Source organism: Adiantum capillus-veneris, chromosome 29, assembly GCF_014529385.1.
Source record: "Adiantum capillus-veneris isolate H3 chromosome 29, ASM1452938v2, whole genome shotgun sequence".
Classification (NCBI taxonomy): Eukaryota; Viridiplantae; Streptophyta; class Polypodiopsida; order Polypodiales; family Pteridaceae; genus Adiantum; species Adiantum capillus-veneris.
In genome coordinates, this window is record NC_140959.1 from 44,657,374 (window position 1) to 44,680,054 (window position 22,681).

General features: G+C 46.1%; 1 protein-coding gene across 4 annotated transcripts in view; it reads right to left on the reverse strand.

Moving 5' to 3' along the window:
- The window catches only part of LOC147419117 (HhH-GPD base excision DNA repair family protein), a 96,448-nt gene that overhangs the window by 71,832 nt on the left and 1,935 nt on the right, over positions 1 to 22,681 (reverse strand). The gene's annotated exons all lie outside the window — the stretch shown is intronic.

Here is a 22,681-nt window from a genome sequence, read left to right on the forward strand (position 1 = left end):
GTAGCGGCTAGCCTTCAGCAGACCAGAGCGTCAGCATCACCTCTACATCGCCTTGCCACAGTACCTCAGTACCAATCAGCACCTCAGTTCAGCCACCCTGTTTTCGGCCAGTAAGTACTCAGGTTTTCAGTCTGTAAGTACTCAGATTTGCAGCCATGAAGTATCTCAGTATTCAGCCAGAAGGACCCTCAGTACTCAGCCATCGCAGTACCAGCAGTACTGAATGAATGTTGATGCTATACTGGCTGATACTGCTGATACTGGGGTACTAAAGTGCTGATGGTAAGTTGTATCAGGAGTTGTGCAATCTAAAAGCAAATACCGCTCCGGTAACGGAGTGGGGGGCCCTTGGAGGGAGGCTTTGGGAACTGTAGCAGGGCTACAGTGTCACTTTCACAGGACATACAGTTAGTACAGTTGGTACAGTGGTCTGGTCTGCTTCACACTGGATGGACTCTCTGGGCTGGACAGTGACATGTGGCAGGATACGGACGGTGGTCTACTGGACATCGTGGCCAGGTCACCACCACTCAGTTTCAGGATAGATTTAGATGGCTGACATTTATGAGCCGTTGGTGGCTCTTTATGGTTGTACATATGAGTAGTAGTTTTTCACAGGACATACAGTTAGTACAGTTGGTACAGTGGTCTGGTCTGGTTCACACTGGATGGACTCTCTGGGCTGGACAGTGACATGTGGCAGGATACGGACGGTGGTCTACTGGACATCGTGGCCAGGTCACCACCACTCAGTTTCAGGATAGACTTAGATGGCTGACATTTATGAGCCGTTGGTGGCTCTTTATGGTTGTACATATGAGTAGTAGTTTTTTGGGTCATTGATGGTCTTCTTTTACACCGGGTCGAGCGTCGTGGTCCGGAGTCTAGAGTCTATACACAGAGCACTTATTCACCATCCCTGCACATCTGAGCCTCGACACCCCATTGTACCTGAGAGTCCTGGGCTGGACCTGAGTGTGCTGCCACGCCAGAGTCTGTATCAGTTATTTGAGATAATCGAGTCATTTGTTGTGGTCTACTATTGCTGTTGTGTCTCTGCGAGCTCAATTGTTGTCTATTGTTTCCTGTTCTCACTCTGTTTGAGTGAGATTGTCACGTACTACTCGTCCCTGGTCTAGTCCCTCCTCGTCCCTGGTCTAGCCTAGGTCTAGCAGAGTCTAGACTTGTCTTCAACCAGTACAGGTTTTCTTGCCCAAAGCTCGGTTGGATTGGTGGTCACTGCATGGCACATACAAGGCGGTCAATCGAGCGTCAAAGGGCACTATTGAGCCCTCTGAAGTACTACAACAGAAGACGACCCTTGGTACCTAGTAGAAGTCCATCAACCTCATCACCCATACCTCCACATACGACATCACCCATTCCTCCATCTGGTTCCTCATCTTCCAGATCACCTTCTCCAGTAAAGCTCTCTCCTATTCTGCTACAGCAGACTATTGAGCAACAAGCTCAGCAAGGGGCCATGGAGGCGTTGGCTAGTGTTTTGGCCAAGGTAAACATCAAGTTCCCTACCTTCAAAGGACTCTCTTTAGAAGATGCTGACGACCATGCAAGGAGGTTTGTATCTCTCTGTAGGGGTCGAGGGCTTAATAGGGAAGATGCTTATTTGGTACTCTTTCCATCCACCTTGGATGGCTTAGCTGACAGATGGTACAGCCGGTTTGTAGAGAACCATTTTGCAACCTGGGCAGCCTTAAGGCAACAGTTCTGTGCAGCTTTCAGGCTAGGTGACTACCAAGAGAAGGTGTTGGATGAGTTGGCCAACATGGTGCTCCAGCCAGAGGAGACTTTTGCAGAGCTTATGACTAAGACCAAGTCTCTGGTTGCCAAGCTTCTCTAGCAACCCGGTGAATTCATGGTTAAGAAGTGGGTGGAGAAGGCGCTTCCAAAAACTTCTCAACGAAAACTCCGAGAGAGTCTCCAACCTGACGCCACTTTGGAGAAATTCATCGCAATTGCTACTAGGATAGAGGGGGCTAGGAAGCTGTTCAACAACTCCCCTCACATAGAGACCCCCTCTGTGTTTTTGGAAAGTCCGGATGATCCATTGACTTCTTTACGTAGAGAACTTGAAGCCCTAAAACTACAACGCACTCTTCAAGAGGAGAAAAATATCTCTCTTCGCCAGGAGAAACCCCCACATCTTGAGGCTTTGGATCAAATCAAGCGAGAGCTAGAAGAGCTTCGGTCTCAACATGAGACTAAGGCTATGGTATGGTGCAGCTCGTGTCGCTCTCCAGGACATCCTCCACAGGACTGTCCCCTTCGGGCTTATTGCCACTTCTGCGAGAAGTCTGGGCATGAAGACAAGGATTGCTACTATATCAAGGGATTACAGCAGATACAACAAAGTCTAGGTCCTTCTCTCCAACAAGGGCTAGCACTTGCATCAAACATGGTGTCACCATATAGCCATCAGAACCCGATGCCACCTCTAATGACAACACCTCCTATGCAAGGTATGCACAACAACTTTACATCCCCCAACTTTTATCATGCTAGTACTCCTTCAGTTCCCCAAAGCTTCTACACGTCAGCATCCGGTCCCATGCAGCAAGGGCCGAGACCACCTCGCCCCTCAAATAGGCCAATTTTGTGCTACAGGTACGGCGAGTATGGACACTATCAAAGCAAATGTCCCTTACCAGAAGGGTCCCCTCCTTGCCGACATTGCCCTAAAGCTATAGTAAGGATTGCCCAAAACAACGAGCGTCCACATCTATAAGCACAATCCAAAACCAGCACGAGGTTACATTCCCAAAGCTTAACCTCATCACAGTAAACTCCATTCCACAAGCCCCGCCTTCCACTCTTGTAGTTGCCTCTCGAGATGGATTGAAGCAAGTGGAAGAGCCTGCTGGTGTGCTCACACGGGCACAGAGAGCTGCTCTTTGCCTCAGCCTCCCTGGCGGTCCAATCTTTCCATCTCCTATCACACAAATGAGTCAAACTCCATTAGTAGGAGACAAACCAGCAGGTAGTGTCAAGAGCCAACCTACCTCGCTTCTATCAGATATTGATGGTGCCTTCATGGAAGCAACAGAGGACTTGCAGAAGCTTAAGATACCCGAGCAAGATCTAATCAAAGGAAACAAGCCCGCAGCACAGTCTATCTTTAAAAACACTTTTCAACAAGTGTCACTGTACGACATGCTTCGACTTGATGCAAATTTTAGAAGTGACACCCTTTCCATCATCCAGTCTCTGTACCCTGGCGCAAGGCCTAGTGGCAGACACCTACCTGTGCAACCCTTGGAGTCCTACATGATTTCATATCCGGTTGCTCCCCTCACCGACTACAAAAGTCCTCGTCTCATTGTGTCTATTCTTGGGCATCAATTCTCAGGTGTCATAGTGGATGGTGGATCTGGGATCAATCTGATGCCAGAATTTACTATGTTGGCCTTAGGTCTGCAGCCTACCCGCCCTGCTCCATTCACTGTTACATTGGCAGACCAGAGGACAGTCTACCCTGTGGGCATAGTAGAGAAGGTGCCTCTGATGGTACAAGACTCCACATTTAGCTTGGATTTTGTGGTGGTCAGTCTTCCTCAGGTGGAGAGAGGATTTCCTTGGTCGACCATGGTTGCGGCATACCAAGGCACTTCATGATTGGGGAAACAATGCCATGTGGATACATACTCCTAGCTCCCCCATGCAACCAATTCGGCTCGAAGGAGGTATGGATCCAGTGGTTCATCACAGCTCATTGTCAGTACAGTCCAACCTCGACCCTGAGAAGCCCATCCCACCTGACGGGTCTGACGAAGACCTGCTGCAGTGGTTGGAAGCTACCGCCTCGATTCCATGCTATGTGGTCTCTATTCAAAACTCACCTGTGCCGGTAACACTCTCTCTCCCAACTCCTCAGGCGGACACAAATGTCCCAAGTCCTACAGCAGACAATAGTCCTACAGCAAACAGTGGACCAGTCGAAGAAGTAAGTGGGTCAGCCCTAAATTCTCATGATTCAGATGATCCTCCTATGGAAGCCCTCGGCCTCAGGGAACCTATAACACATCACCGTAGGGGGAAAAAATCTCCTCTGCATGAACTCGCCAATGATTCCCCCCTCCCTCTAACATCTCCCAGGTTGGACGCCCCGCCCTCTCAAAAGCACTCGGTTATGTCTGTGTCTGAAGAATTACCCTTCGAGGAGCTTCCACCAGGATGGTTACAAGAAGAGTACGTTGAGTTTCCAATCGATCAAACACCAGCACATGAAGTCTGGAAGCTCCAAGAGGCAGCTCAGTTCTCAACTTCTGAAGTACCCTCCACAGTTACACCTCCTGACCCTGTCAAAAAAGTCAACCTGGGCGACCCTGACAACCCTCAGCACGTCCTCTTAGCAGCTTGGTTATGGGAGCATCCCGCATTACTTGATCAGGTAGTTTCTTTTATTCACTCTTTTAAGGATGTTTTTGCTTGGTCCTACAAGGATTTGGAAGGGATCCCACCAGAATTGGGTCTCCACACTATCCCTCTGGTTGAAGGGGCTAAGCCTGTCAGAGGCCGAGCTTATAAGCTCAACCCAAAGTATACAGAAGCTGTCAAGTCAGAGCTCGAAAAAATGCAAGAGGCAGGGATCATTGTACCTGTGGAGCACTCTGAGTGGTTATCACCCATGATGATAGCGCCTAAGAAGCAGTCCAATAAAATTCGTGTGCGTAGATTACCGCGCGCTAAATAAGGTAACTATCCCAGATGGTTTCCCCACACCTTTCACTGAGCGCGTGCTCGAAGATGTAGCAGGGCATGTTTTGTACAGTTTCATGGATGGGTTTAGTGGATACAATCAGTTGGGCATCCATCAAAGTGATCAACTGAAAACGGCCTTTGTGATTCCCTAGGGTATTTTTATCTACACTAGAATGTCTTTTGGGTTGAAAAACGCTCCACCTTCTTTCAGTCGGGCGGTATATCTCATCTTTTGTCCTCTCCTTACGGATCATCTTCACATCTTCATGGACGATTTTTCGACCTTCTCAGGTGCTCAATGTTCAACCCCAGTGGAAAATCTAGAGGAACACCTTGCTCAGCTCTCTGCTGTCTTCCTCCGGTGCAGAGAGGCACACCTAAAGCTAAATCCTAACAAATGTCATTTTTTGGTCACTAAGGGCACACTTCTAGGCCATGTGGTGTCTGCTAAAGGTTTAGCACCTGACCTAGAGAAGATTATGGCAATCTTAAAGTTACCACCTCCCATCAATCCAAAAGGGGTGCAGAGCTTTGTAGGTCACACAGGCTATCATCGCAGGTTTATACGTATGTATGCACAGGTGGCTCAACCCCTAACACGCCTAACCAGTGCTACTGTTCCCTTTCAAAGGTCAAATGCGGAGGCTGAAGCTTTTGCATACCTCAAAAAACGCCTCACTGAAGCACCTATCCTAGTAGCTCCCAATTGGTCTCTCCCTTTTCATGTGCATACTTATGCTAGCCAACTGGTTGTGGGTGCTGTGCTGACTCAGCCTAGTAAGGAGTACAACCTGGATCCCCCTTTTCACTATGCAAGTCGCCTACTCACCAAGGCAGAACGCAACTAATAGCACCACAGAAAGGGAAGGTTTAGCTATTGTGTATGCTCTGCAAAAATTTCGCCAGGTCGAGTATGGCGATGGCTACTCTTATTTGAAGAATTTGATTTTGAAGTGGTACTCAGGCCCGGCAAACATCATGTCCTTGCCGACCACCTCTCTCGCATTCACACGGGTGAAGAAGCAACAGGGATTGCACATGACTTTCCAGATAGCAGTCTCTTTAAGGTGGATACCACTCCGGAATGATACGGCGATATTTTGCACCTGCTTTCTACTGGCGTGTACCCAGAGAACGCTTCTCCACTACAGAAGAGACGACTGTTGTTGAAGTCTAGGCCATTCACACTAATTGGTGGCCAGCTATACAAGTCAGGACAAGATGGTGTTCTGAGGCGGTGTGTCTCCCCTCATAAAGTGGAGGATGCCCATAGTGGTCCAACTGGTGGCCATTACCCTGGTCATATATGATATTACTGCTCAGAAGATTCTCCATTGTGGCTTATGGTGGCCCTATATTTTTCGAGATGCAATTGCCTATGTAAAAGTATGTGATGTGTGTCAGCGTTGTGGCGTCCTCTACATGTCTCTATGGCATGGCAACCCTTTGAGAGATGGGGCATTGATTTTGTGGGTCCAATTACTTCCTCCGCCCAACCAGGCAATCAAAAGGATCTACTAGTGGCTACATATTATGCAACAAAGTGGGCAGAGGTACTGGCAACAACGGATTGCACTGGCACTACTGTAGCCAAGTTTCTCTACGAAAATATTTTGTGCAGGTTTGGGTGTCCCCTGGAAATCACCAGTGATAGGGGTAGTCACTTTGTGAATGAAACAACTTCAACCTTGCTTGCCGACTACAAGATTTTTCACCGAAAATCGTGTTCCTATTACCCTAGAGCAAATGGGCAGGCCGAGAGCACTAATAAGGTTTTGATAGCACTTCTACGGAAAGCACGTCATCTCCATCCTGCGACTTGGGCTCAAGCTATCCATGGCACCCTTTGGGCATACCAAACTTCTTTCAAAGCCACAACCAATCACACCCCATTTCAATTAGCTTTCGGTTTGGAAGCGATAGCACCCTTCGAATTCAATTCAGGATCTCCACGAGTGGATAGTCTGCGTGCCAATGGAGATTTGGGGTCGGCATCTGCCTCTCGTCTTTACCTTTTGGAGGAAAGCCGAAGTTTGGCTTCCTGGGCTCTGGAAGCAAAGCAGCTTCGTCGCAAAGCATGGCATGATCGCCATCTCCGAAAGCCGCAAATAACACAAGGAGCACTGGTGCTACTTTATCAAGCTAAGTATCTGAAAAAGGCTAAAAAACTTGTTCCAGCCTGGCAAGGGCCATTCAAGGTGCAGGAAATTTTGCCACAAGGAGCAATCCAGTTAGTAACTTTGGATGGTGTTCCATTGCCTCTAGTAAATGGCTCCAGAATCAAGTGCTATTACTCTGAGTAAGCAGTCTGCAATGATTTCTCCATCTGTAGGTTCTAATATCCCATCTCTCTCCTCCCAACTACCTTTCAACCAGAACGGGTGTTCTGTTATTGTCTCAATCTCTATTGTCTCAATCTCTGCTAGGTCTGTAGAAGTTTCCATCTTTCCGTCTAAAGTATCCTTTCTCCACTCAGTCTCGGTAATTGGATATTGTCTTGAACTTCTTACAATCCAATCACTCTTTCTCTAATTGTTTCTATCATCAATGTTATTCGACGTTAGCACTAAGGTATTTCCAGTTAAGCTCCTAGTCTCTTTTGTAATATTTTCTTTAAGTTTACACGCTTCTCTCTGCAGAATAAAGTTGTCTGTCTCTATGGTAAACCCTTACCATCTCTACTTTCTAAAGCTAATCAGGTGCCTTGGCATTGGTGATTTCCAAGCATATCCTCGGCTGTCTTTGAGACAAACTTAACCTCTACTTACTCCAAGGAGCTATGGTTGCAGTCTCATCCCAACCGACTACCGCCTGCAAGTGCATCACCCATTCGACCTCTACTCTCGTATACGCATAACCAAGGGATCTCTTTGTTAGCACGGCCAACCCTAGTAGACAGCATTTGCCCGACACTGGTAATCAAGTCATACAGAGTTGTGCTTCATTGGGATTGGGATCAAGGTCTCCCACATATAAGGAGTTTGTCCTGTAACAGTTGGTAAATTAATTCTTAGCTTTGCTTGGCCTTCATCAAAGATGGCGCGGCATTGTTCCCACTGTGGTCACAATGGACAAAATTCAAGGACATGCTTGGACAATCAAGCAGGGTTTAAGCTCTTTGGTGTACGCCTCTCTACAAAGTGTTGTATGGTATCCTCACCGGCGGGCACAGCCTCAGAGTGTTCTTCTTCATCAGTAACTGCAAATCATCCCCTTTCTCCCAAATTCACCCCACCCTCCTATTCCGCCCCTCCCAATTCGTCCCCCCTCCCCTCCCAATTCGTCCCCCCTCCCCTTTGTCCCAAATTCGCCCCCCTCTGCCCTCCCAATTAGTCCCCCTCCCCTTTCTCCTAAATTCGCCCCTCTGCCCTCCCAATTCGTCCCCCCTCCCCTTTCTCCTAAATTCGCCCTCCTCTGCCCTCTCCCAATTCGCCCCCTTCCCCTGTTGCCGAATTCGTCCCTGCAGCCGAATTCGTCCCTCCTGCCCGAATTCGTCCCCCTGTCCAAATTCGCCCAACTTCGCCCCCGCTGCCGGAAATTCGCCCCCTTGCACAAATTAGCCCCGCTCCCAATTGAATTTCGACCCTCTCCCAATTGGCCCCCCCTCCCCTCCCAATTCGTTCCCCCTCCCCTCCCTCCCCAATTCGTACCTCCCCCTTTTTTCCAAACTCGCCCCTTCCCCTGCCCAACACGCCCCCTCCCAATTCGTCCCCCTTGCCCTCCCAATCCGTCCCCTCCCCTCTCTACCAAATTGACCCCCCCTCCCCTACCAATTCGTCCCCCCTCCCCTCCCTCCCCAGTTCGTACCTCCCTCCTTTTTCCAAATCGCCCCTTCCCCTGCCCAACTCGCCTTCCACCCAATTTATTGTTGACCTATTCCCAATTCGCCCTGCCCTCTCCCAATTCGCCCCCTTCCCCCCAATTGGCCCTCCCCTCATATCCACCCAATTAGGCAATTAGGCGTGCTTTCCCTTATCTCCAATTTCGCCCACCGTTCCTAATTCGGAAGCTTCCAAATTCGCCCACCCGTTCCAAATTCGAAACCAGGTCGCCTCGGCTATCTCTGGTCCCATCTCGCGTTGTCAAAAAAAAAAAACTCGACTCGACATTTTTAAGATGGTAAGCTTTGCTTAAAGCGACGGCGTCCCTGATAGCGAGCATCTGCGCCTTCGTTCAGCAATTCGGATTTTAGGAGTTCTGTGAAAGTCTGGATATGTAAGAGGTTGTGGATCAGTTTTGGAATTTGTTCAGTGTCTGAAGTTCTTCTGCTCTCTATTGGAACAACTTCAGTCTCTCTGCACGAGGTGTGCAAATCAGTTAGTTCAAGAAGACTTGCAATTATCATGGCAGGTACCAGCAAACCCTCCAACAAAGCAGTCAAGAAGCCACCACCTCCGCAGCTGAGTTCTGCTTAAGAGAAGGATTCGGAAACTAACAGCCAAGATATGGATGACTTCACTTCAAGTGATGCCAGCGATGAAAGTTATAAAGCATCCCCAACTTCAGAGTCGGAGTCAGAAGCTGTCTCTTAATCAGATGCATCAAAAGAAACAAACTTGAAAACAGCAGGTAAAAAGAAACGCAATCAAGAAATCATCCATCAGGAAATTGCTAGGCCGGCTACATCTAGAAGTCGCACACCATTCTCCTTGGCTGTTTATCTACAACCACCTCGACCGTCTCTCAGCCAAATCCTCTCCAAGGACCAGCTACAGACTATGGGTCTCACAACACTGGCCGAAGATCTCCCAACCACTGTTCCTATAGAGATGATTCATGATCTTTTGAAGAATTTTCCCAAGGTCAAGGGTCATAAATTCACCGTTACAGGGATAGGACGTGCTATGGGTATGAAAACCTTTCCAGCTGTGAAGCCTGCCACTCGAATGTTAGGTGCAGCAGAATGAATGGTTGCGCTTTGCTCAAGATGAGTGCTCCGAACTGTGCTCAAGGTTCCTTTTAGTTCTTATGGAAGGGAGAGCCTTCCGTTCTTAATGAGAATGCTATGATCACAACAAAGTGAATGGACACTGTGCGCGCAAATGTATGAGATTGAGAGATAGAGAGAGAAGAGAGATACGACACCAGAGACGTAAAACCCTCCTCCGAAGGCCCCACTCTCGTCGGCGAGAGTGGTCTACTTATGATTGCACAATCTGGTACAAATGAATGCAAGTGACTGATGCAAGTCTAGGCTATGTCGATGATGACGACATAGATGACAAAGTCGACCTAAGGGCTGAAATCTGCAATCTTTCTACTGTTGTCCAAAAACGCTATGGGCTGAAATCTGCAAATGTTCTATCTGTTGAATTCTGACCCTATGTCGATGAAGATGTCGATGCGACAACGTCGCGCTGAAAACGCAGATGCTGAAATCTGCGTTTTCCGGGCTGAAACTATAAACCTTGCAGAAATTGACCGTGCGGCGAGGAACTGCTACGGGAAGGTGAGATCTGCGAGGTTCGGGACTTGATCTGCGATGTCTAACTGCTGAAAACTGAAAACGCTGATGGTACTTGACTTTCTGTCACGATGATCTGCAAAAACACTGAGGTGGTGCTGCAAATCAAAAATGCTAGGGGCTGAAATTGGTGTTTCTGTCGCCGGGATTCTGCAAATGCAAAAATGCTAGGCTGATCTGCTGTGGTCTTGTCGCCAGGGATCTGCAAGAGCAAAACGCTGGCTGATCTGCTGTGTCTTGCCCAAAAACGCCAGCCAAGTTGCTGTGGAGCAAAAACGCTAGAAGTCCTTGGGTTCCTGCTGAGAAGGTGCCTATTGAGCATGTGCTCCTATTGCCTCTTCTGCCAAATAGTGCTAGCTCTAGTTTGCTTATATACAAACTTAGCAAAATTGCCCTACCTACTTTTGTTGGAAAGTCACTTAAATTAATAAGTGAAAAATGTCAAAAATAGAGAAAATATGCTAAAATCGTTGGAAAATTCCCCTGATGGATTCTGATGGGAATATTGATGATCATGCTGTGTGCAACCAGAGGATATGCATCTATTCTAAGTGACTAGGCATGCACGGTCTACGAATAGACTCACAAAAAGTGCCAGATCACCTCTAATCTAGACTAATTGGACTGACTGAACCCTGATCATGCTGTAGCTTGTCCACGGACACATAGGGTTGGATGTGTCACGTGACATCGAACCTTCTCTCAGATTTCTAAGGAGGCCACAATTCAATCATGCCAAGAAATGCTCAGTACAAATCATCTGAACTATGAAAGAAATAAACAGATCTTGGCAATCTTTAGATACTACTTTCTAGCTAGAGATGCCAAAGAAGATAAAGGAAAATGTGAACTACCCACTACAGTATCTCATTGGGACGGTCTTTATTGTTTGCTCCATGCCCAACCTTGTGGATTTCACCAGATCCTTTTTTCATCTTTACAATCTCGGGCCAAAAGATTTCGGACCCAAGTGAGATCTGTGTAGCTCAGCTTCAAATGCTTTGCAGCCCCTCTCTTGGCGTGGGTTGTAAGTACTCCTGTTACACCAGACAAAGTAGATGATGATACGCGAAGTGTGCAAGGGAAAAGGAAATCACTAAACATTCATGCTGATCCTACAATCCACAAGAAAAAGAAGATAAAAGCAAAGGTGGCCAAAGATACAGCAAAGTCTCTAATCTCCTTGCCAATATCGAAGAGCCAACAGACTAAAGTAACACATCATCCGCGGCGGTCTCTGTCTACCATCCCTCTCTGTACGCCACCAGTGTAGACTCCCGAATTTCATGACAAATCGGCGGCTTCTCCCTCGGCGATTCCTCTACCTTCTTCCCCAATATTCACCCATACGCATCTGCCTCCACCTGCAACTACCATCTCAGATTCCATCTCAGCTCCTACTCGCCCAGTAGTGCCTCCTCATAGCGAGCCACATGTGCCACTTGGGACATCATCAAGGGTGGCCGACTCTACTTCTCTGGTACATCTTTCGGAGAAAGTATTACAAGACTCCAGGAATGCTATCGCCACCATAGAGCTTGGAGCGGAACAGTTAGCTGCTACGCACCAGCGCCACTCTGCCATATATGCAGCTATGGCGGGATCTCTGAAGGTGGCCGAAAGTGCCATCTCGGATCGTGATGCTACAGCAAGCTTTGAAGATAAAGTCGGACATCATTGAAGACCTTCGGGCACAGGTACAAATGTTTAGGGAAATGCTTCTACATGGAGATCGACAGGCTCGGGCTCGGGCTCGGGCTCGGGCTCCGCCATGCAAGGAGATACAGCATGCTGGTATGGGGAGATGACATCATGGTTTTAAGCGCATGGGTTCAGCATAGACAAATTGCCTCCCTTCCAGTACTCAATGGATACGCCCTCTCTGACTCTTACAGAGTCCGAGATCACCAGGCTCATTCGCTAGGACTTGACTCAGCTAGACACCAAGAGGACATGGATACAGCCAGCACAGGAGCTGGGCACGAAGATGGCTTCTACAAAGAGCATCTCCTCCAGCTTACGGAGGATGGTTTTGTGACGAGGCCCACATGGGATACGATGTGCTATTGGCCAGATACGCACATCTTCACACCAGCTGCGGATCAAGACTAGGAGATACAGCGGAGTACCAGCAGAGGCCAGGACGTGCCCCCTGTGTGACATCGAGCATGAGACAGAGTTGCACTACAAATGCCACTGCCCCGTCTACTACGAGATACGAGGCTGCTTCCATTGCTTGTTCAAAGAGGGCTTTGGACCATTCTCTAGAGTCATGCGGTACGAGGATCAGAGATGCCTGGGTTTGTTTTTGCTCGAGCTGCGCAGAACAGAGAGAGCGTGATGAGAGGAGAGACTAGCCAGTCTCAGAGAAAGATCACAGACTTCTTTAGAGCTGCCACTGGACACCCGGAGGAGTTACTACCAGAGCAGAGCTCGTCGCCTTACACCAGAGACACACTGATCGACCGAGCGACTGAGCTAGGGAGAGCCAGACGCCCACGACTGCGGAGGACTACACAGCATCAACGGAGGCTGCATCAGAGGATTCGGATCACTTTGGCTCGACATGCGTGACGTCTGGTCAGACTACTAACCATGAAGGAGATTGATGAGATCCGCCAACGACCGATGCTGGATCTCCTGTGATCTAGCTATCCCAGCTAGCTGTTTAGCTGCTTAGTTCACACCTAGCAGTTTAGTATTCCATAGTATTTTATTTTGTCATTTTGTCAATATGTCATTTTGTCATCTTGTTACTCTGACTTTGTATCAGATCCACCAAATTGTAACTTTCAGATTTCTGGTCTCATAGGTCACTTTGGCCGTTTGAAGACGTTAATATAACATTTCATTTCATCTCTCTCTCTCTCTCTCTCTCTCTCTCTCTCTCTCTCTCTCTCTCTCTCTCTCTCTCTCTCTCTCTCTCTCTCTCTCTCTCTCTCTCTCTCTCTCTCTCTGTGTGTGGTGGTCGACTCATGCCCAATGTCTCTCCACAACGTTAAACTCGAACTAAAACTCCGTAGCTAGCAACAACCGACGTACATCACTCATTGTTAGGAATGATGAAGCTTCACTACAAGTGATTGAACTTCCCTAAGGCTTGTCCTCTTCAACATCAAGCACTGTCAAACTTGCTAAATTATCTCCTTAACTCCCATCAAGACTCTAATTACTTCCACAGCACTAGCTAGATCCCCTACTCCTCTACACTCTTTAGATCCCCTTTCCTTTAAACATTGACTAAACTGTAAATCCCTACCGTTTTAGTCCTAGTATGTAGCATTTAAATTTGGCAAACACAAGCCTGAAGTTATTTTGACAGCACCTAATATTGTAGTTGTGATAACAACGTTTTGCTCTTACATGTATTACATTCTTGATAAGGTGGGTATCATACTAAGGCCTACCCATACGGAAATAGAAAGTCCAACTATCAGAATGACTATACCATTATAAATAGTTTGTCCCATTTTGGCAAGGTTAACCTTGTCTATTTTTAACCCCAACTTTACATCAATTTTATCGTTAACAGCTTTTGATTATCAAGTGCTTCTTATGAGCTTTTGCCATTTATGACCGGCCGGCCAGTTTGTACTCACTCTGAGCATTCAAGAAATCTAAGTAAATACGTGCAGGAGGGAAATGTTCACTCTTGCACGGGGGGAGATTGCACCCAGTGTTTGCGTTGTTCTTCTCCTCTCCTCTCTTCTCTCTCGCCGTGCCGACGTAGCACTCCGCTCTAGGAGGTGCGCCTGCGCGTGCTCTCTCGCTCTCCCGCTCTCTGTCTCTCTCTATTCGCGTATGATTCGGTTATGTGCTACGGGATTCATCAAGTATGCAGATTTGTCGGTTTAGGCAGTGTGTACATGCTCACCCTAGTGTAGATTCGCCGATTTAGGCAACGCCAATTGTCCATGCGGATCCGTCGATTTAGGTAGCACACCGACAAAATGCAGATCCATTATTCTAAACAAATCTAAATGCAAATCTGCCGATTTAGGCAGCATTAGTACAGATTCCTCGATTTAGGCAACAGGTCTTATTGGTGTAGATTCGCCAATTTAGGCAACACCAATCACAAAATCATGTTGTAGTGGCTGGCCACCACTATAACTGGTATGATTTTGTTACCCAGGTACAAAATTAAAGTAATTTGGATTTGGAGTTATATTTGAAATTGGATCTGGACTTGATACATGTTGATTTCCTGTCATGACAGTATTTATGAAATTGAACTTGAGACTGATGAGAATTGATATATAGAATGAGGAGTGTGACCAATGATATCCTAATGAAATCCTGATTCATCAGGGTATGACATATACTGCTTATTCTGGTCGTATGGGACACTAGAATAGGTAGTATGTGGATGACGACAGGCATAAGCAATGTTGTTTAGTTTCATTAATATTTTCTTTTACTATGTGCTATTTTTGACACAGATTTCTAATCACTGTTTTTGACAAGTATGGTTTGCAGATTCTTATATTTGCAACTGAGGATAGTTGCTTTCCAACGGAGAGGTATGTAATGGTAATTGATAATCATTTATTTATTGTAGCTGATAGGTGGAAAAAGAGTTAGCAGCTAATGGATTATGCAATAGGATATCACAATTTATGTATATTTGATTATTCAAGTGCTTCTTATGAGCTTTGGCCATTTATGACCGGCCGGCCAGTTTGTACTCACTTTGAGCATTCAAGAAATCTATAAGTAAATACGTGCAAGAGGGAGATGCTCACTCTTGTACGAGGAGGAGATTGCACTCAGTGTCTGCGTTATTCTTCTCCTCTCCTCCTCTATCTGGTCACGTATGATTCGCTTATGTGCTACGGGATTCATTAGGTATGCAAATTTGTCGGTTTTATGACTTGCAAGTATATTGTTTTTAGTGTTTTGTAGGACATTTCGCGCTCCCGTTTGTAGCATAACACCCCTGTCCCACACTACCCCACAGTCATCTTTCTCCCCTAATTTCAACTCTCAGCCCTACACGGACAAGCTAGTGTCCAAGTCAACGGGAAAAGAGTTTTCCAAGGAGAAGAAGGGAAAGGAGCAGAAGAAGAAATCCATGGGGCCCAAATTGATAAAAGAGCAACGTGTTGAGTACTTCAAAAAGGGCAAGTGTTATGGCTATGGTGAATAAGGACATGTATTCTTGAAGTGTCCACAGAAAGAACCGAAGGAAAAGCTGTTGATTCATCAAAGAGTTCTGAAGATTCAGAATGATGTGCCGCTGGACAAGGACAAGAGCAACAACCATCAGATCCCAGGGCACAAGAAAAAGAACAAAAGGGTGAGCTAGGTCTACCAATAATTTGGTCAAGGGCAAGATTTTTCAGCTCTCAATGCAAAGAGGATGGAGGAGGACTTCAAAGATTTTGTCCTCATTTTTTAGTTGAACCTTGAGCCTTTTGGCTTCTTAGCAGTGTCTATTCCTTAAGTTTTTTAGTTGAACCTTGAGCCTTTTGGCTTCTTAGCACTGTCTATTCCTTAAGTGCACGTCGAATCAACGGGTTGAATCTAATGCGGTGCGTGCAACACGAGGGGAGCCACTCCACTCCTTTGTCACAGATTACCTAGATTAAATAAAGTCGCTAATTTCTCTATGAGATTTTAGGAGTATTGATAGGCTGGCAATACTTCGCAAAATGACTTTGTAAAAAGATGTATAATGAATTGGAAATTTCCTAGATTGAACTTGTTTACATGTACTCTTTCATATGTGTATTGTTAGAGTATATGTTGAAAAGATGAAATGTCTATAGCATTTTGTATGATGATTGATCTAATGAATTAGTGCATCTAGACATCTGTTAAAGATAAGTGAGATTTGGATGTGATAGCTAAATGAGTCACGAATGTGATTCTAGTGCATTGTGACCTCTATCTCGATGAGATGATCAGATACTAATCTTAGTGCATTAAGAGTTCCGAAAGGATGAGATGGCTAGATAGTGATCTATGTGCATCAAGAGTTCTAGACTAAATGAGATGACTAGATTGACTGTTTGCACCTAAGTGTTCAGTGTGACCTAAGTGATTAGTGGAATGTATGCTGTGTATGGTACTGTCTTGTGGGGATGGTCATTGGCATGTCTACATGAAATGTGAGAAAGGATGTGAATCTGATAGTGATAAGATTTAGTAGATCAAGACATTCGTGAACAGGTCGACACGATCTGGATGCGAATGCTAAATAAGTTACAATGATCATGATTCGTATATGAGATCTTGATGGAGATAATGATGTGAATGTGAAGGGAATGTTCAATGACAGATGCCTTTGTGCAAGTGCTAGATGTGTGCAGTTTGGTGCGTAGAAGCAAAGAGTCAGTGTCTACTAAGCTAGTTTTTGTTCTTTGTCTTTTTTGGAGGCGTAATCGAGAGTGATTTCTCTTCTTTCAAGAGGGAAGTATGTCACATATGTGATGACATGGCATTCTAGTGAAAGAGGACCTGTTTAAAGCGCTTGAAAGTGATCGAAATGAAATTAGACAAGTTTGTAACCTCAAAATATGATGACGTGGCACATGTACAAACATCTCGGAATTTGTGGTAAATTTTTAGGAAAATCCCAACATTTTAGGAAGCTGTTTTTTGGTGCTAGCTTTTCATATCTAATGCTTTTTGGCCTTGGGCTAGTTATCACCGTTCAGTTTGTCGTCGGCATTCAAGCAAGGGAGGGAGGGGGAAGAACATGTTGCAGGTACAAGATTTCAAAATAAAAAAGTTGCTTCCTTCTTGCACTCCAAAAGGGCCTGAGAGATTCCCAAGTCATTCACCAAATTCTGCTAAAAAAGGGGCTTCAAAATCCTTACTTCCAAACTGTCACAAACTCCTGACGTGTCCAGCCACTGAAGACCCAGCGGGTTGGGGTTTCCCAAACCCAACCCTAGCCGACCTAAAGATCCCAGCCGAGGGGCCTAAACCCTAAGAGAAAAAGTAGCAAGAAGTAGAAGCAGTAGAAGAAGTCTTACCACCTTACACGTCCTCGTCAAGTGGGCCTAATTAATAAAACGTTTGTCCAACGTATAAGACCTCATCTAATGGGGCCTATAATTAAATAAAGCAAGACCCACACTCACATAAACACGTTCCCTAGCGTAAAACAGATGACGTAGCTGATTGTACCAATTGCACCTACGAATTGTGTTGCCTGCACGTGGCACTGTACGGATCCCCGCGAATCGCGTTGACTACTGGTGACGTGGCAGATTATACGGACAGTCCTTTTGCGCCAATCTTTGAGAGTTCAAATGCTTTTGAGTTGTAAGCTTTTCATGTACTGCTTTTATGAAGGCCCTGGGTCTTTGAATAGAAGGGTGGGCTCTCTTCTCTGACTACCTAGCAGGAGCAGGACAAAGTAGACCAGCACCATCTCTTGTACTAAGTTGAAGCAATATAAAGAAATACCGAAAGGGGCGTCAAGGTTTGGGGCTAGTGCTCTCTTGGGGTAGACTCCGCCACTCCACGTCTTGTGTGTCGTGCATCTCTTTTAGTTTAGTTGTTATTTGAAGTGCTTAAAGCATGTTCTTTTCCGTTGGCACGTGGTGCCCTCCCATTACAGTGGTATCAGAGGTCCAGTCGTGTGTTTTTCTCAAAGCATACCAGTCCTTCCAAGAACACACAAAGCACCATGGCATTTATGGATTCGACAGAGTACCTGCAGTTTCTCCTCGACGAGCTTCGCGACATTCTTTCACGGCATCCATGGCAAAATCTTTCGATGCTACAAGGTTTCCAACAGTTTCTTAATTACATGTTACCCCCTTTGATGCCCGAGGTGGTAACCCCCTCCTCAAACACCAAAAAGTACGAGAACTTCCAACCAGCAATCTTCTCAACTGTCTGATCCAATCGGGGGAGTCTTCACGAACATGGTGCATCAATCTACTGACCTTGATCCAGCATAACCGCATTTGCCAGTGGTGTTGCCACCATCATCGCCACCAGGGTACAATGGTTGGAGCCCGTATGGATATTCTTATTATTTGTACCCAGGATACGCGCCTAACCAGCCGAAGGATTTCAAAGATGGCAGCACGACAATAAAATTTTTCACCTTTTTTAGGGTGAAAGATCGAAAGAAAGCATTGCAGTTCCTACAGCAATTCGACAAGATCTATGCCTTGGGGAACTGTACAACAGGATTTCTTAAAGATAATGCTATGCAGTGGTGGAGTTCAATCGCGACACAACCGCATGCTCCAAGGACATGGCAAGCTTTCAAGGAAATTTTTGCACGCAGTTATATAACTTCTCTCTTTGAAGTTCAGATCTTGTCAGAATGGGGCAACTTGAAAATGCTTGCCACAGAGACCATGGAAGACTATAACCAAAGGTTTCTTGACGTCTACCTTCCAATGTCTTTCCTCATTCTCATTCCCTTGGAGAACCAGTGCGAGCAATACACCATTGGACTTGCCATCACCGTTGCAAGAATATTGTCTGTCCAGTCAAGTCTCAACCATGCAAGAGCTTATGGACCATGCCATGGTACGCTACAAACTAAGCTCTAGTTCACTACACAAGCAACTCCGGCAAGCAATCAGAATTCCCGACAAAAACGAACCAATCCTCAAAAATCCCGTGAGAGTCAACCGCAAAGGCCTCATTTGACACAGCGTCAACGAGAAATCCTCCAACAAGAAGGCCGATGTTTTGAATGTTTTCAAACTGGGAATCCCTTCAATACATGTCCTCAAAGAGGCTCAATGTCTTCAGAGCAACCTTCTGCTTCGTCGATAGAAAGATCCCCAGGGCTATTGGACTAGTACTTGATATTTATGGCATAAACCTCAAGAGTTCTAATGAAATGTGCAGAGCATATGGCAAAGTCAACGGCTTGAAAGCCCTGATTTTCTTTGAGGTAAGAGCTACCAAAAATTTCATCCATCCAAAGTTCTAGAAGCAGATGGACTTTGATTGTGATTCACAAGGACGCAAAAATGAAGCCCAGCTAGCTATCGAACAAACTCACATAGTGGTACCTCTCATTGGGGCTCTTCCAGTGACTATCCAAGGATACCATGGAAAAGGCGATTTCTACATCATGACGTTAGGCAATTGCGACGTTCTCTTGGGCATGCCTTGGCACGACAAGAATGATGCAACACTCCAAATCCGGAACCGTATAATTACCCTGATGCAGAAGGACAAGCCAGTCGTCCTCAAAGTTCGACTGTCCGAACAAAAACCTGAATAAATTTTCTGGTTGTTTTGTATTTAGATACTTTTGAACTGTCTGAAAAAGTATTGTTCCAAATTTGTTTCTATTTTAAACCTATCTTGGTGCCGATTTGCATTGTTTGACTCTCGTTTTAAATATTGGTTTCAATGATTGGTGATTTACTCCAGGGTGGAGTAGTGAGAAATGTTGTTTGATAATTTTAAAACTTCGGAACAATGCAAACGAGATGTCTGGGGAGCGTTTCATTGTATGCTTGAAAACCTCTGAATGATGCAGACGGGATGTCTAGGAAGCGTTTCGTTGTACGCTCGAAAATCTCTGAATGACGCAGACGAGATGTCTGGGGAGTGTTTAGTTGTATGCTTGAAACCTCCAAGCAACGCAGGCTACGGTTTGGGGAGCGTTTAGTTGTATCACTCCTCTAAGCTCATGGCTCAAACCTTTTTAGATTTCTTTTTTTTTTTGGAGGTGGGGGAGGGGGTGATGAGTAGCTTCATACCGCAGACTGTCTATCTCGGGGGAGTGCTCAACGGCGTTGTTTGTTCCGTCTTGTAACATTTCATATATGAGCATTTGTGTTGCATTGTCATGTGTCCACTAAATATTCCTCATTGGGGGAGATTAATTGGGTTTGTGATTTTAGTGCATAAAGACACTCGTTCAAGATCAACGCAATCTGGGTGTGATGGCTAATTTTGCTACACTGCCAGAATATCAAGTGCTCCGATTTGGAATGAGAAAACTGATTGTCCTTGGAAAGTCCCTCGGAACAAGGTGGTTAAGGTACGTAAGGTACGGATTCAGTACATCCTGTACGTTATTCCAAATGGATAGAGTTGTTAGGTGCATAAAATTCGTAAGTTCTTTTTCTAAAAGCAAAAAACCTCCAATACGGTCCGTACTTGATAAAAACTTCATATGTATCACTTCAAGCATGTTAGTTCACTATTCTACAAACCAAGGCAAAGCTTTCATACGAATACCAGCAAGTCATGACTCCTTGCTCGACATCCACGAATCAACATTCAAGTGACAAGAAAATATACAATTCAAATATTCAAATATTTAAATATATAGCATTCAAGTGACAAGAACAAAGACAATTCAAATATCCAAACATACCCTATTTGCCGACCTACTCGGGTTTTTCTTTTCCAAAAAAAAAGAAGACCGTAAATTACGGATCCGTACTATACGGACGTACCATGCCGTACGGATCTGTACGTATGTACGGATCCTACCTTGCCTTGGAATGACACTCGGAAATTTTTTAGCTAACTTGAGTTGTTTTGCAGATATACGATAATCGTGAACGATTACTCTTCTTTCAAGAAGGGGGGGATGCGGCAAAACAAGGGACTAGGGACGAGCCAGGGACATGTCTTAAAAAAGCGTATACTAGACAACACTAAGAGCACAAGATTGCAAAGAAAAAGCGGGTTTTGCAGTCATAATACCAAAATATGACATGCGGTAAGAGCGCGGCGCGCACGCCATGCACGTTGACGCGGTAAAATTGTGATCAATTGTCATGCTGAAAGGGAAAAAGGTAATGATGGACAAGTGAAGAGTGGATAAGTAGAGTCTAGTGGGCAACATAGGCATATATGGGACCCTATTCCCTATCAAAATTCAAACGTGTTGCCCCCTGTCCGCCTCTCGCCTGCTTGTATCGCTGGGGACCGCATCCCAAGACGCATCCCCTCTGCATCCAATGTGAGGGACCACTCTACTGTGCCGTCCCCCCGTCTCATCTCGTGTCCCCGCATCCCCCGTCCCGTTCTGTCCCCGCCAAAAAAGCCTCCCGTCTCCGGGTCCCTTGTGACACTGGCCTAAACCCTCAGAGAAGTAGTAGAAGAAGTAGAAGCAATAGAAGAGGTCTTACCAACTTACAGGTCCTCATCGAGTGGGCCTAATTACTAAAAAATATGTCCAACTTATGGAACTGCATCCGATGGGTCTATAATTAAATAAAGCAAATAAAGCAGGACCCACACTCACACACACAAGTTCCCTAGCGTAAAACAGATGACGTAGCTGGTTGTACCAACTGCACCCGCAAATTGTGTTGCCTGCGCGTGGCACTGTACGGATCCCCACAAATTGTGCAGACTGCTAGTGACGTGGTAGATTGTACAGACAGTCCTTTTGCGCCAATTTTTGAGAGTTCAGATGCTTTTGAGTTGTAAGCTTTTCATGTACTACTTTTAGGAAGGCCCTGGGTCTTTGAATAGAAGGGTGGGCTCTCTTCTCTGACTAACTGGCAAGAGCAGGAGCAAGAGCAGAGCAGAGGAAAGCCGCGCCATCTCTTGTACTGAGTTCAAGCAATATAAAGAAATCCCGAAAGGGGCACCAGGGTTTGGGGCCAGTGCTCTCTTGGGTGGAACTATGCCACTCCGCGCCTCGTGCATCTCTTTCAGTTCAGTTTGTTAATTGAAATGGTTAAAGTTGTTCAAACTGTTCTTTTTTGTTGGCACGTGATGCCCTCCCGCTACACAAATCACCAAGGTCGATGTGGACCCTCTTCGATGCCCTGATGTGCCCACCACACTCTGTGAACAACGTTTTAAAACACTAAGATAAAGTGGGGTCGTCGACGGGCAGGTGGTCCGTCGTCGTCAAGGGGGGAGCTGGACGCAATAGCGTTTCGAAATGCTAGAGAGTCGGGGTGGGGTGGGGGGGGGAGGGGGAGGGAGGGGTCGCCTATTGGCCGCCATCGTCGGGCATGCAAACGCTAGCATTTTGAAACGCTAGGTGCAGCACCCACAGTTTTGGCAAAGGATAGGCTGCAACGGCAAGGAGGTCACAAACGCAGTGTTTCAAAACAGCGCCACCAGAGGGGTGGAGAGGACCGCCACAGGCAGAGGGGAAAAAGCGCCTTCTCTTCTCAACGCCAAGGCTCTGATACCATATCAAAGTTGACGATGTGGAAGCATTGAACCAAGCAGAGAAGCGAGAGAGAGAGAGAGAGAGAGAGAGAGAGAGAGAGAGAGAGAGAGATTGCTCTACTTCGGATGGCCTACCACTACAACCGCCAACTTGGGCGCATACTATCTTCGACACTACCGAGGCTTATAGGACAGCCTACAAGGCCACTACTTAGCACCCTTGGCTTATGAGTCAAAAGCAATTGCACCTTTTGAGTTTAATGCAGGCTCTCCAAGAGTCAGCACTATCAGGATAGAGGATAACCTTGATCAATATTATCTCTACATGTCGTGGCAAGTTGGCGAAAGCACGGTAGTTTGCAGAAAAATAGAGCAACTTCGGCACAAAAAGGTTCCAAAAAGGTCTCTAGTCCT